Genomic DNA, 12,909 nt, shown 5'->3' with positions numbered 1-12,909 from the left:
TTTATGTGGAGCATCTATGGGGCCATAATGAACGGTGCAGGACATTATATGTGGCACAGATTTCTATGGAGCATCTATGGGGCCATAATGAACGGTGCAGAGCATTCTATATGGCACAGATTTCTATGGGGCATAATGAACGGTGCAGAGCATTATATATGGCACAGCTTTATATGGAGCATCTATGGGGCCATAATGAACGGTGCAGAGCATTATATATGGCACAGATTTATGTGGAGCATCTATGGGGCCATAATGAATGGTGCAAAGCATTATATATGACACAGCTTTATATGGCACATCTATGGGGCCATAATGAACGGTGCAGGACATTATATGGGGCACAGATTTCTATGGAGCATCTATGGGGCCATAATGAACGGTGCAGAGCATTCTATATGGCACAGATTTCTATGGAGCATCTATGGGGCCATAATGAACGGTGCAGAGCATTATATGTGGCACAGCTTTATGTGGAGCATCTATGGGGCCATAATGAACGGTGCAGGACATTATATGGAGCATCTATGGGGCCATAATGAACGGTGCAGAGCATTCTGTATGGCACAGATTTCTATGGAGCATCTATGGGGCATAATGAACGGTGCAGAGCATTATATATGGCACAGCTTTATATGGAGCATCTATGGGGCCATAATGAACGGTGCAGACCATTCTATATGGCACAGATTTCTAAGGAGCATCTATGGGGCCATAATGAACGGTGCAGAGCATTATATATGGCACAGCTTTATGTGGAGCATCTATGGGGCCATAATGAACGGTGCAGAGCATTATATATGGCACAGCTTTATGTGGAGCATCTATGGGGCCATAATGAACGGTGCAGAGCATTCTATATTGCACAGCTTTCTATGGAGCATCAATGAGGCCATAATGAACGGTGCAGAGCATTATATATGGCACAGCTTTATGTGGAGCATCTATGGGGCCATAATGAACGGTGCAGAGCATTATATGTGGCACAGATTTCTATGGAGCATCTATGGGGCCATAATGAACGGTGCAGAGCATTCTATATGGCACAGCTTTCTATGGAGCATCTATGAGGCCATAATGAACGGTGCAGAGCATTATATATGGCACAGCTTTATATGGAGCATCTATGAGGCCATAATGAAGGGTGCAGAGCATTATATATAGCACAGCTTTATATGGAACATCTATGAGGCCATAATGAACGGGGCACAGCTTTATATGGAGCATCTATGGAGCAATAATGAACGGTATGGAGCATCTATTTTTATTTTTGAAATTCACCGGTAGCTGCTGCATTTCCTACCCTAGGCTTATACTCGAGTCAATAAGTTTTCCCATTTTTTTGTTGCAAAATTAGGGGGTCAGCTTATACTTGGGTCGGCCTATACTCGAGTATATACGGTACATGCAGTTTTACCTGCAATGTCTGAGCAAATAATGGTGTTAAAGAGTACTGACTACTGGGGAAGCGAAACCATTGCTTCATTGTAAGGCTATGTGCACACGTCAGGATTTTCTGCAGAATTTTCCTGAACAAAACCGGACTTTTTCTGCAGGAAACCCGCATGCGTTTTTTTCGCGTTTTTTGTGCATTTTTTTTCCAGAGCTTCCCTCTGGATTAAATAGTGGCAAAAATGTAAAAAATCCGCAAAATTAATGAACATGCTGCGTTTTTTTACCGCGATGTGTTTTTTTTTCGTGGAGAAAAACGCATCATGTGCACAAAAATTGCAGAATGCATTAAAAATTATGGGATGCTTATGTATGCGTTTTTTAAGCGTTTTTTCCACAGAAAACGGCCGAAAAAAACACGAAAAATCCTGAATGTGTGCACATAGCCTATGTGGCTATTTTTTACAAAGTTTACACGATCGTATTTCATGATAAGCTTGGAGGCCTGGTGTTATATTGGGCAGAATTAATCGTATCTGCAGTTCTGTCATTTTAAATCCTTAGTTAAATGGCTAACTCAGTGATGGGACTTCTTGTGTCACTCCCAGGTCTCTATGGCTACACTTATTAGGTCTTACAGAGACCGCGTTTAATGGGATGCTTGTTTAATACCAAAAGTATTATAGTGTATTATTTGACCATAGAAGCCCATAGAAGTCCCAAGTCCCTATCTGGGAGACAAGTAAAAAGAATACATTTAAAAATATTTAAAGAGAGCGAAAAATAAGTTTCCCCCTTGCTCTGTTTTGTTAAAAACAAACAGTTTTTGGTGTCAAAGCTTCTGTTAAAACTAGAGTTGGTGCAAATTAGTTGGCGCATTCCATCCGCCATGATTGTGGTCTGTGGCCACTGCCCAGAAGCCAGAATACTGCCTCTTACATGTCGTCATACACAGCTCTTCACGAGAAATGGAGACGCTACGGGTATCGAAAAATGGCACAATTTTTTTTTTTAACAAAGTTTGGAATTTTTTTTCACCACTTAGATAAAAAAGAACCTAGACATGTTTGGTGTCTATGAACTCATAATGAACTGGAGAATCATAATGGCAGGTCAGTTTTAGCATTTAGTCAACCTAGAAAAAAAGCCAAACAAAAAAAAAAATGTGTAGGATTGCACTTTTTTTGCAATTTCACCACACTTGGAATTTTTTTCCCGTTTTCTAGTACACGACATGATAAAAACAATAATGTTTTCAAAAGTACAACTTGTCTCGCAAAAAATAATGGGATTGTAACATGAAGTTTTGTAAAACGGCCCCAGCAATTAAAAGCATTTTTTAACAAAAGTCCCCAAAGCGCGTTGCTCTTAACAAATGTGACATGGACATCTGGTGTGAGACTCCTGTTCCATATGCTGCTGTAAATGACTGCCAGTGACTCAATTAATGGAGATCTCTCAGAGTGTTGGTTGTAAGGTGACAAGAGACAGTAGAGTGGACAAATAATGTTCTCCTTACTGCCACAATGCAGATTGGACGAGGTAAAACTAACAATGTTCTTTTTCTGGTCTATGCAGATACAACTCCAAGCTATAAATGGCTATATTATGTATACCAACATATCCCTATAGTATTAGAAACGTTTAGATTTTATCAATGTATTCTTATATTATACCCTTCACTCCCCAAGCCTGTTTTCATCTTCATGACCAGGCCAAATTTTACAATTCTGACCACTGTCACTTCATGAGCTTATTGATCTGGAACGCCTCAACATATCCCACTGATTATGTTTTTTCGTGACATTTTGCGCTTCATGATGGTGGTAAATTTGTTTGATTTGACTTGCGTTTATTTGTGAAATTATTGAAAATTTGGTGAAAATGTATCCCCGTAAACCTGAAAGTTATGTCACACAAAATAGTTACCGTAATAAATAACGTTTCCCGCATGTCTAATTTAAATCTGCATACATTTTTTCGTTAGGAGGTTACAAGGGTTAAAAGTTGAGCAGCAATTTCTCATTTTTTTCGAACAAAATCAGTTTTTTTTTTTAGAGACTACATAATTTTTGAAGTCACTTTGAGGGGCCTATATGACAGAAAATACCCAAACGGGATACCATTCTAAAAACTGCACCCATCAAAGGTGCTCAAAACTACATTCAAGAAGATTGTTAACCCTTCAAGTGCTTCACAGGAATTAAAGAAATGTGAAAGGAAAAAAATGAACATTTTACTTTTTTTCACAAAAATGTTATTTTAGCCTCAATTTTTTCTTATTTTCACAAGGTTAACAGGAGAAAATTTCCCCCAAAATTTATTGCTCAATGGAACAGTGGAATGTTCAGTGGAACATTACTGTTTTGGTGCACTGCAGGGCTTGGAGGGGAAGGAGCACCGTTTGACTTTTTGAACGCAAAATTGGCAGGAATAGATAGCGGACGCCATGTTGAGTTTGGAGAGCCCCTGATGTGCCTAAGCAGTGGAAACCCCCCCCACAAGTGACACAAGTTTGGAAACTAGACCCCAGTAGGAATTTATCTAGATGCATGATGAGCACCTTGAGTCCCAAGGTGCTCACAGAAGTTTACAATGTTAAGCCGTGAAAATAAAAAATAACATTTTTTCCACAAAAATGTTGTTTTAGCCCCAAATTTTTATTGTCACAATGGCAGCAAGAGAAAATGGACCCCAAACATTTTTGTGCATTTTCTGTAGAGTACGTCAGTACCCTATTTGTGGGGGAAAACTATTGTTTGTGCTTATGGCAGGGCTTGGAAAGGAAAGTGATTTGCTTTGAAACAATAGTTTTTTTTTTCGAATGAACTTCGGCGTCATGTCGTGTTTGGAAAGCCCCTAATGTGCCTAAACAGTGGAAAATCCCTCACAAATGCCTCCATTTTGGAAACTAGACCCCTCAAGGAATGTATTTAGACATGTGGTGTGTACCTTGACACCAGAGGGGATTCACAGAAGTTTATAACATTGAATTTATTTTTTCCACAAAAATGTTTTTTTTTAGCCCCCCAAATTTTTCATTTTCACAAGGATAACAGAAGAAATTGGACCCCAAGATTTGTTCTGCAATTTCTCCTTTGTATACTAGTACTTTGTACGTGGTTGAAAACTACTTCTCAGGCACAGTGCAGAGCTCAAAGGGAAGAAGCGCCATATCGGATTTCTAATTTTGATGGAATGGTTTGAGGGTGCCATGTCACATTGACAGAATCCCTGAGAGGGCAGAACCGCAGAAACACCTCCTTAAGTGACCTCATTTTACATATTTCACCTCCAATGAATTCATCTAGGGGTGCAGTGAACATGTTCCCCCACAGGATTTTAGATCATTGGTGGTGAAGAAAGAAAATAACATTTTCTTTCTAGTAAAATGTTGTTTTAGCTCGAAGTTTTTAATTTTAATAAGGGCTAATCAGGAAAAATGGACCTTTCAGTTTGTTGTACAATTCCTCCTGAGTGTGCCAATACCCTACATGTAATCAAACACTACTTTTCTGGCACAGTGCAAAGCTCAAAAGGGAAGGAGGGCCATATTATAGTACAGATTTTACTGTTATGGTTTGCGGGTGCCATGATCCACTGGACTAGCCCCTCAGGTGCCACAACAGTAGAACCCCGATAAGTGACCCCATTTTACAAACTACACCTCTCAATGAATTCATCTAGGGATGCAGTGATCATACTGACATCACTGGTGTGTCACAGAATTTTATACCATTGTGCAGTAAAGAGCAAATATTTACATTTTTACAACAAAAATGTTATTTCTGCTGTACATAGAAATACTCCATATGTGGCTGTACAGTACTACTTTGCCATACGGAGTGACTTGGGAGGGACAGAGCGTTATTTGCCTCCTGGAACGCAGATTTTCCTAGAATAGTTTGCAGACTCCATATAAAGAGCCCCTAAGTGCCAGAAGGGCAGAATTCCCTCTCAAGTGACCCCATTTTGGAAATTATAACCCTTGCAAATCTGCTATTGTAGTGCCTGTACATTGTAGTGCCCCCATATATTGTAGTACCTAGTAGATTATTCCCAGGTTGTGCTTTAGGAGACATGTACCCTTAATTTAAGCGACCTTTCATCACTGCAGAAATGCCGAATGTGGATGCTAAATGCGGTTCAGGCACAGTGGTATTCAGTTTTTGCACCGCCATATTTGAGAGCTATAATTTTTCCATGTTTCTACAGACAGTCATATGATGGCTTGTTTTTTTGCGGGACGAGTTGATGTTTTTATTGGTACCATGTTATTCCAATTTTTGGGAGGCGGAATGAACAAAAAAACAGTATCTCAGGAATTGTTTTTTTATTATTTATGCCGTTCCGTGTGTGGTAAAATTGATACGGCAGTTTCGTTCTTTGGGTCAGTATGATTACAGCGATATGACATTTTATAATTTTTTTTGTATTGGCGCTTCTACACAAGAAAAACTATTTTGTATAAAAAAGAATTATTTTGGCATCGCTTTATTCTGAGAGCTATAACTTTTTTATTCTCTGCTGATCGAGCTGTATGGCGGCTTGTTTTTTTGCAGGATAAGATGATTTCAGCAGTACCATTTTTATTCACATTCGACTTTTTGTTAATGTTTTCTTTCACTTTTTGTTCTGTGCTATGATGAAAATGCATAGTTTATTTTTTCTTTTTTACGGTGTTCATTGAAGGGGTTTACTAGTGGGACAGTTTTATAGGTCAGGTCAGTCTGGATGCGGCAATACCAAACATATACTTTTTTGTTTGTTTTGTTACATAAAAATACATATTTATGGGTATACTTTTTTTTTAAATTTGAGATTTAAAAAAAAATAGTTTTACATGTTTTGATAACTTTTTTTTGTAACTTTTGTTACTTAGGCCCTCTACAGGATTTCAACTGTCTGATTACTAGTATAATTCATTGCAGAGCACCAACTGTAGACCATGCTCTGACATCGGTCACAGCATTTATGGGGTTAAATTGCTGGGGGGGCGGTGCAGGCAGTCAATAGCAGGTGTCCGCTTTCATGTTAGCGGAACATTCCGTGGTCTTCCACAGTGCATAGCCCCTGTGCCCTCTCGATCGCCAGGACGTATGTGCATACAAGGTCCGGTTAGAAAAAAATGGTGTGTGTGCCTCAACACTTTCACCTCCAGGCAATTTTCCATTTTTGTCCCCTCCCCCTTCTTCCAAAAACCCTAACTTTTTTGGTCACTATAGCCATATGAGGGCTTGTTTTTTTCGGAACAGTTTATACTTTTGCGTTACACCATTCATTTTTTTTATGTGATCCACTGGAAAGCAGGAAAAAAATTCCAAGTACATTAAAATTGTAGAAAAATGCAATTCCACACCATTTAAAAAAAAAAGTTATTATGTTCTGTTTATGAGCAATATGTTTCTCCAGTTCAGTTCGAGTACGCAGATTCCAAACATGTGTAGTTTTTTGAAGTTGTGAAACCAATATTTCTGAAATTTTGTAAGAAATATCTTTTAGCTTTGGTCGCTATCTTCTGAGACCTGTAACGTTTTCATTTTTGAGGATATGGGGCTGGGTGAGGACTTATTTTTTGCATCCTTAGAGTACTTTTTATTTGATACCATTGTAGGGTAGATATGATGTTTAGATCCCTTCTCATTGAATGTTATTGCAATGTTGTGGTGACCAAAAAAACGGAATTCTGGCGTTTTGATTTTTTTTTTATCATGCCTCTAACCAATCGGATTCATTTATTTTATAATTTGATTGGTCATTTACGACCGCAACAATTTCAAATATGTGTATTTTTTAAAATTTTTATTTGTAATGGAGCAACTTGTGTTTTTTATATTTCAAAACTTTTTTTCACTTTTTACTGTATTTAAAGGTGCTGCAATCATCTGATCACTTATGCTCTGTATAGAGTAAATCACGATCTTCTATGAACTCCAGCTACGGGCTGACTTTCACAGGAGGATCGTAATGAAAAGCATGGGGGGCTTCAGCAGACCTTTGGCTGTCATGAAAACCCATCGGTGCCCCGATTGAAGTGTGGAATGACGCGCCGCCTACCAGCGCTTGTTAAATGCCGCTGTCAGAGCTGTTCCACCCGCGGCTGTTAAAGCCTGATGGTGGCTGATTAAATCACCCATCATTTTAAGACATGGTGTGGGTAAATTGTGTGTAGCAATCCCCAAGCATGCTCAGCATATGGAAACAGATGAGCAAGCTCATAGTGACTTGTACAGAACGAGATGTGTGTCTATTTGGCTATTGGACCCTATACCTTTTCCCAGCTGCCGTAATCCTCAGGTAGAAGTAAGAAGAACCCCATTTTCAGCAGCTGGGCCCACTGTGGATTAGTGATTAATGGTTTTGTGGGAAGAAACCCCTTAAAATGTAATTTTCGTGTATTCAATCTATTCTATTAAACTATTTGTTAGGCTATTCTCCTCGGTGTCATAAGGAAATTAACTCCGAATAGCAATTAGTCTTAGAAATTTCCAGCATAAATGTTTACTTTGGTTTTGGTTGTTTTCCGGTGCTGTATAAACAGATTTAGACAGTCTCATTCAGGCTATTGATCATTATTTAGCGAACCTTCCTTCTCTAGGGTCAAGGAGTGAACTTTAAATGGAAAGCAATCAGCAACTGCTGAAATCAATTTAATTATTTTATTCTGCCTCCCAGCAAATGACAGAATGAAGAAGAAAAGAAAAGGAGGGATTCTCCTGAGAAGCCACTTAGAATGCACGCTCCGAAATGCTGCAAATTAAATGCCAAAAAGATTCAAGAAATTTGACATAACCTTCTAACATTTATCTTTTTCCAACAAACTGCTCCCTTGTAGTATTCCACACTCAAATATATTATAATTATATAATCAAAATTGGAATTAAAGCATAGTGGGTCATTTTTTCACTTGTCTTAATAAATGCCATGCCTGTAATTGCTTTGCTGCTTGGTAGCCCCTGTGTATTTACATTCCCACAGATCAGTTTTATTAACTTAATTTTCTCTAAAAATAAACTTTTCTTCTATGAGTACTATATACAGGATCTAATGAATAGAGGTTAGTCACTGGTGGCCCTTTGGACCAAAGAACCATAATATTCAGCCTCCCTCTCTTGTAAGGCTAAAGATGCAAAAGCCTAGAGAGAGTGGAACACTTTACCCTTTTTTTATTTTTTATTTTTTTTTGTAGCATGGAAAGAATAAAATAGGGGTAGACCAGTTTTTGCAAAATAATAATAAACATTTTTATTTATATAGCGCTAACATATTCCGCAGCACTTTAGAATTAACTAGCAGAAGAGCCCGGCGTTGCCTGGGCATAGTAAATATCTGTGGTTAGTTATAGCACGTCACTTCTCTTATTTTCCCATCACGCCTCTCATTTTCCCAATCACATCTTTAATTTTCCCCCTCACATCTCTCATTTTCTCCCTCACACCTCTCATTTTCTCCCTCACTCCTCTCATTCCCCCCTAACACTTGTCATTTCGACCTCACATCTGTCATTTTCCGATCACTCCACTATTTTCCCTCACTCCTCTCATTTTGCACTCACACCTTTTCATTTTCACCTCACACCTCTCATTTTCACCTCAGTATATACATGTTTGTCATCTCCCTTATATATAGTATACACCTGTATGTCATCTCCTGTATATAGTATATACCTGTATGTCATCTCCCCTGTATATAGTATATACCTGCTGTGTGTCATCTCCCCTGTATACAGTATATACCTGTATGTCATCTCCTCCTATATATAGTATATACCTGTATGTCATCTTCTCCTATATATAGTATATACCTGTATGTCATCTCCTTCTATATATAGTATATACCTGTGTCATCTCCTCCTGTATATAGTATATACCTGTGTGTCATCTCCCCTGTATATAGTATATATCTGTGTCATCATCTCCTGTATATAGTATATACCTGTATGTCATCTTCTATATATAGCATATACCTGTATGTCATCTCCTCCTGTATATAGTATATACCTGTAGGTAATCTGCTCCTGTATATAGTATATACCTGTGTGTCATCTCCTCCTGTATATAGTATGTACCTGTATGTCATCTCCTCCTCTATATAGTATATACCTGTGTGTCATCTCTCCTGTATATAGTATATATCTGTGTGTCATCTCCCCTGTATATAGTATATACCTGTGTGATCTCCTGTATTAGACCTCGTTCACACGTTATTTGCTCAGTATTTTTACCTCAGTATTTGTAAGATAAATTGGCAGCCTGATAAATCCCCAGCCAACAGGAAGCACTCCCCATGGCAGTATATATTAGCTCACACATACACATAATAGACAGGTCATGTGACTGACAGCTGCCGTATTTCCTATATGGTACATTTGTTGCTCTTGTAGTTTGTCTGCTTATTAATCAGATTTTTTTTTTTGAAGGATAATACCAGACTTGTGTGTGTTTTAGGGCGAGTTTTGTTTGTCAAGTTGTGTGTGTTGAGTTGTGTGTGGCGACATGCATGTAGCGACTTTTGTGAGATGAGTTTTGTGTGGCAACATGCGTGTAGCAACTTTTTGTGTGTCGAGTTGCATGTGACAGGTTAGTGTAGCAAGTTGTGTGCAGCAAGTTTTGCGCATGGCGAGTTTTGCGCGTGGCGAGTTTTATGTGTGGTGCCTTTTGAATATGTGCAAGTTTTGTATGAGGCAACTTTTGCATGTGTTGCAAATTTTGTGCATGTGGCAATTTTTCCGCGTGTGCAAGTTTTGCGTGTGGCGAGTTTTCCATGAGGTGAGTTTTGCACTTGTGGCGAGTTTTGCGTGAGCCTAGTTTTTGCATGTGGCGAGTTTTGCGCGTGGCGAGTTTTGAGCGGCGACTTTTGTGTTTCGACTTTTATGTGGCGAGGTTGGTGTATGTGTGGTGAAATGTGTGCTGAGGGTGGTATATGTGTTCAAGCACATGGTAGTGTGTGGCGCATTTTGTGTGTGTGTTCATATCCCAGTGTGTGGTGAGTATCCCATGTCGGGCCCCAGCATAGCAAATGTACGGTATATACTCTTTGGTGCCATCGCTCTCATTCTTTAAGTCCCCCTTGTTCACATCTGGCAGCTGTCAATTTGCCTCCAACACTTTTCCTTTCACTTTTACCCATTATGTAGATAGGGGCAAAATTGTTTGGTGAATTGGAAAGCGCGGGGTTAAAATTTCACCTCACAATATAGCCTATGACGCTCTCGGGGTCCAGACGTGTGACTGTGCAAAATTTTGTGGCTATGGCTGCGACGCCTCCAACACTTTTCCTTTCACTTTTTCCCCATTATGTAGATAGGGGCAAAATTGTTCGGTGAATTGGAAAGCGCGGGGTTAAAATTTCACCTCACAATATAGTCTATGACGCTCTCGGGGTCTAGACGTGTGACTGTGCAAAATTTTGTGGCTGTAGCTGCGACGGTGCAGATGCCAATCCCGGACATACATACATACCGTATATACTCGAGTATAAGCCGACCCGAGTATAAGCCGACCCCCCTAATTTGGCCACAAAAAACTGGGAAAACTTATTGACTCGAGTATAAGCCTAGGGTGGAAATGCAGCATTTACCGGTGAATTTCAAAAATAAAAATAGATCATTATTTCCCCATAGCTGTGCCATATAGTGCTCTGCACCGTTCATAATTCCCCATAGCTGTGCCCCATATAGTGCTCTGCCCCATGCAGTGCTCTGCACCGTTCATTTTGTCCCATAGCTGTGCCCCATACAGTGCTCTGCACCGTTCATATATCCTCATAGCTGTGCCCCATACAGTGCTCTGCACCGTTCATATATCCTCATAGCTGTGCCCCATACAGTGCTCTGCACCGTTCATATATCCTCATAGCTGTGCACCATACAGTGCTCTGCACCGTTCATATATCCTCATAGCTGTGCACCATACAGTGCTCTGCACCGTTCATATATCCTCATAGCTGTGCCCCATACAGTGCTCTGCACCGTTCATATATCCTCATAGCTGTGCCCCATACAGTGCTCTGCACCGTTCATATATCCTCATAGCTGTGCCCCATACAGTGCTCTGCACCGTTCTTATATCCTCATAGATGTGCCCCATACAGTGCTCTGCACCGTTCATTTTGTCCCATAGATGCTCCACATAAATCTGTGCCGCCGCCGCTGCTGCAATAAAAAAAAAAACACATACTCACCTTTCTTGCTTGCAGCTCCCAGCGTCCGGTCCCGGCGTCTCTCTGCTCTGACTAATCAGGCAGAGGGCGCCGCGCACACTATATGCGTCATCGCGCCCTCTGACCTGAACAGTCAGAGCGGAGCGACGCCGGGAAGATGGAGCAGCTCCCGGCGGCTGGAACGCGGACAGGTGAATATTACATACTTACCTAGTCCCAGCGATCCTGACGCTCCCTCTGCCTGTCACAGCTGTCTTCGGTGCCGCAGCCTCTTTGTCTATCAGCGGTCACCGACACCGCTGATTAGAGAAATGAATACGCGGCTCCACCCCTATGGGAGGTGGAGCCGCCTATTCATTTTTCTAATGAGCGGTCCCACGTGACCGCTGAAGAGGGGAAGAAGCTGCAGCACAGAAGACCGTGGGACGGCAGGGGGAGCGCCAGGATCGCTGGGACTAGGTAAGTATACCTCAGCGCCCTCTCCCCCTCACCCGCCGACCCCACCGCTACCGTGACTCGAGTATAAGCCGAGAGGGGCACTTTCAGCCCAAAAATTTGGGCTGAAAATCTCGGCTTATACTCGAGTATATACGGTACATACATACACACACACACACATTCAGCTTTATATATTAGATTAGGGACATGTACAGAGAATAAAAACAATACAAAGTAACATGTTTCCAAAGTTACAGGAGGAGTGAGGACCCTGCTCACAAGCTTACAATCTATAAAATGCAAAAGCCAGTTAGCAATAGCTTCACTATATGGTCTGTGCTTAGTGGCCAAATCATAAATACTTCTATAGACCTCAGTAGAAAGAAGCGCTCAAAGCCACGCGCCTCGGGTATGTGTTTCCTGGGAATTGTCTGGCCCTGCATTTCATCAACCAATAGATGTTTAACCCCTTAACGACCGCCGATACGCCATTTAACGGCGGCAGTTAAGGGTACTTAAACCACAGCGCCGTTAATTAACGGCGCTGTGGAAAAAGAGAATAGCGCCCCCCCAGAGTCGGATTTTCTCTGGGATCTCGGTTGCCGGGAGTAGCTGAGACCCCAGAGAACATGATTCGGGGGGGGGGGGTGTTTTACTGACCCCCGAGTTTCGATCGCTGGTAATTAACCGTTTACCGGCGATCGCAAAAAAAAACAAAACGCGATTTCCCTTTTAATTTCTCTGTCCTCCGATGTGATTGCACATCAGAGGACAGAGAAATGGGGTCCCCGATAGCCCCCCCGATACTCACCTGTCTCCCCCGGTGCTCCTCGTGGCTCCCGATGGGCGCCGCCATCTTTTTCCAGCAAAAAAATGGTGGGCGCATGCGCAGTGCGCCCCCCGGCCGGCACCGGGAGG

At 41.1% G+C, this 12,909-nt stretch overlaps 1 protein-coding gene across 3 annotated transcripts in view; it reads left to right on the top strand.

The window, feature by feature from the left end:
* The window catches only part of FARS2 (phenylalanyl-tRNA synthetase 2, mitochondrial), a 616,855-nt gene that overhangs the window by 118,823 nt on the left and 485,123 nt on the right, over window positions 1-12,909 (top strand). The window lies entirely within an intron of this gene.

The sequence above is a fragment of the Ranitomeya imitator genome, chromosome 6 (genome assembly GCF_032444005.1).
Source record: "Ranitomeya imitator isolate aRanImi1 chromosome 6, aRanImi1.pri, whole genome shotgun sequence".
Classification (NCBI taxonomy): Eukaryota; Metazoa; Chordata; class Amphibia; order Anura; family Dendrobatidae; genus Ranitomeya; species Ranitomeya imitator.
This window is presented reverse-complemented; position numbering and strand designations above follow the sequence as displayed.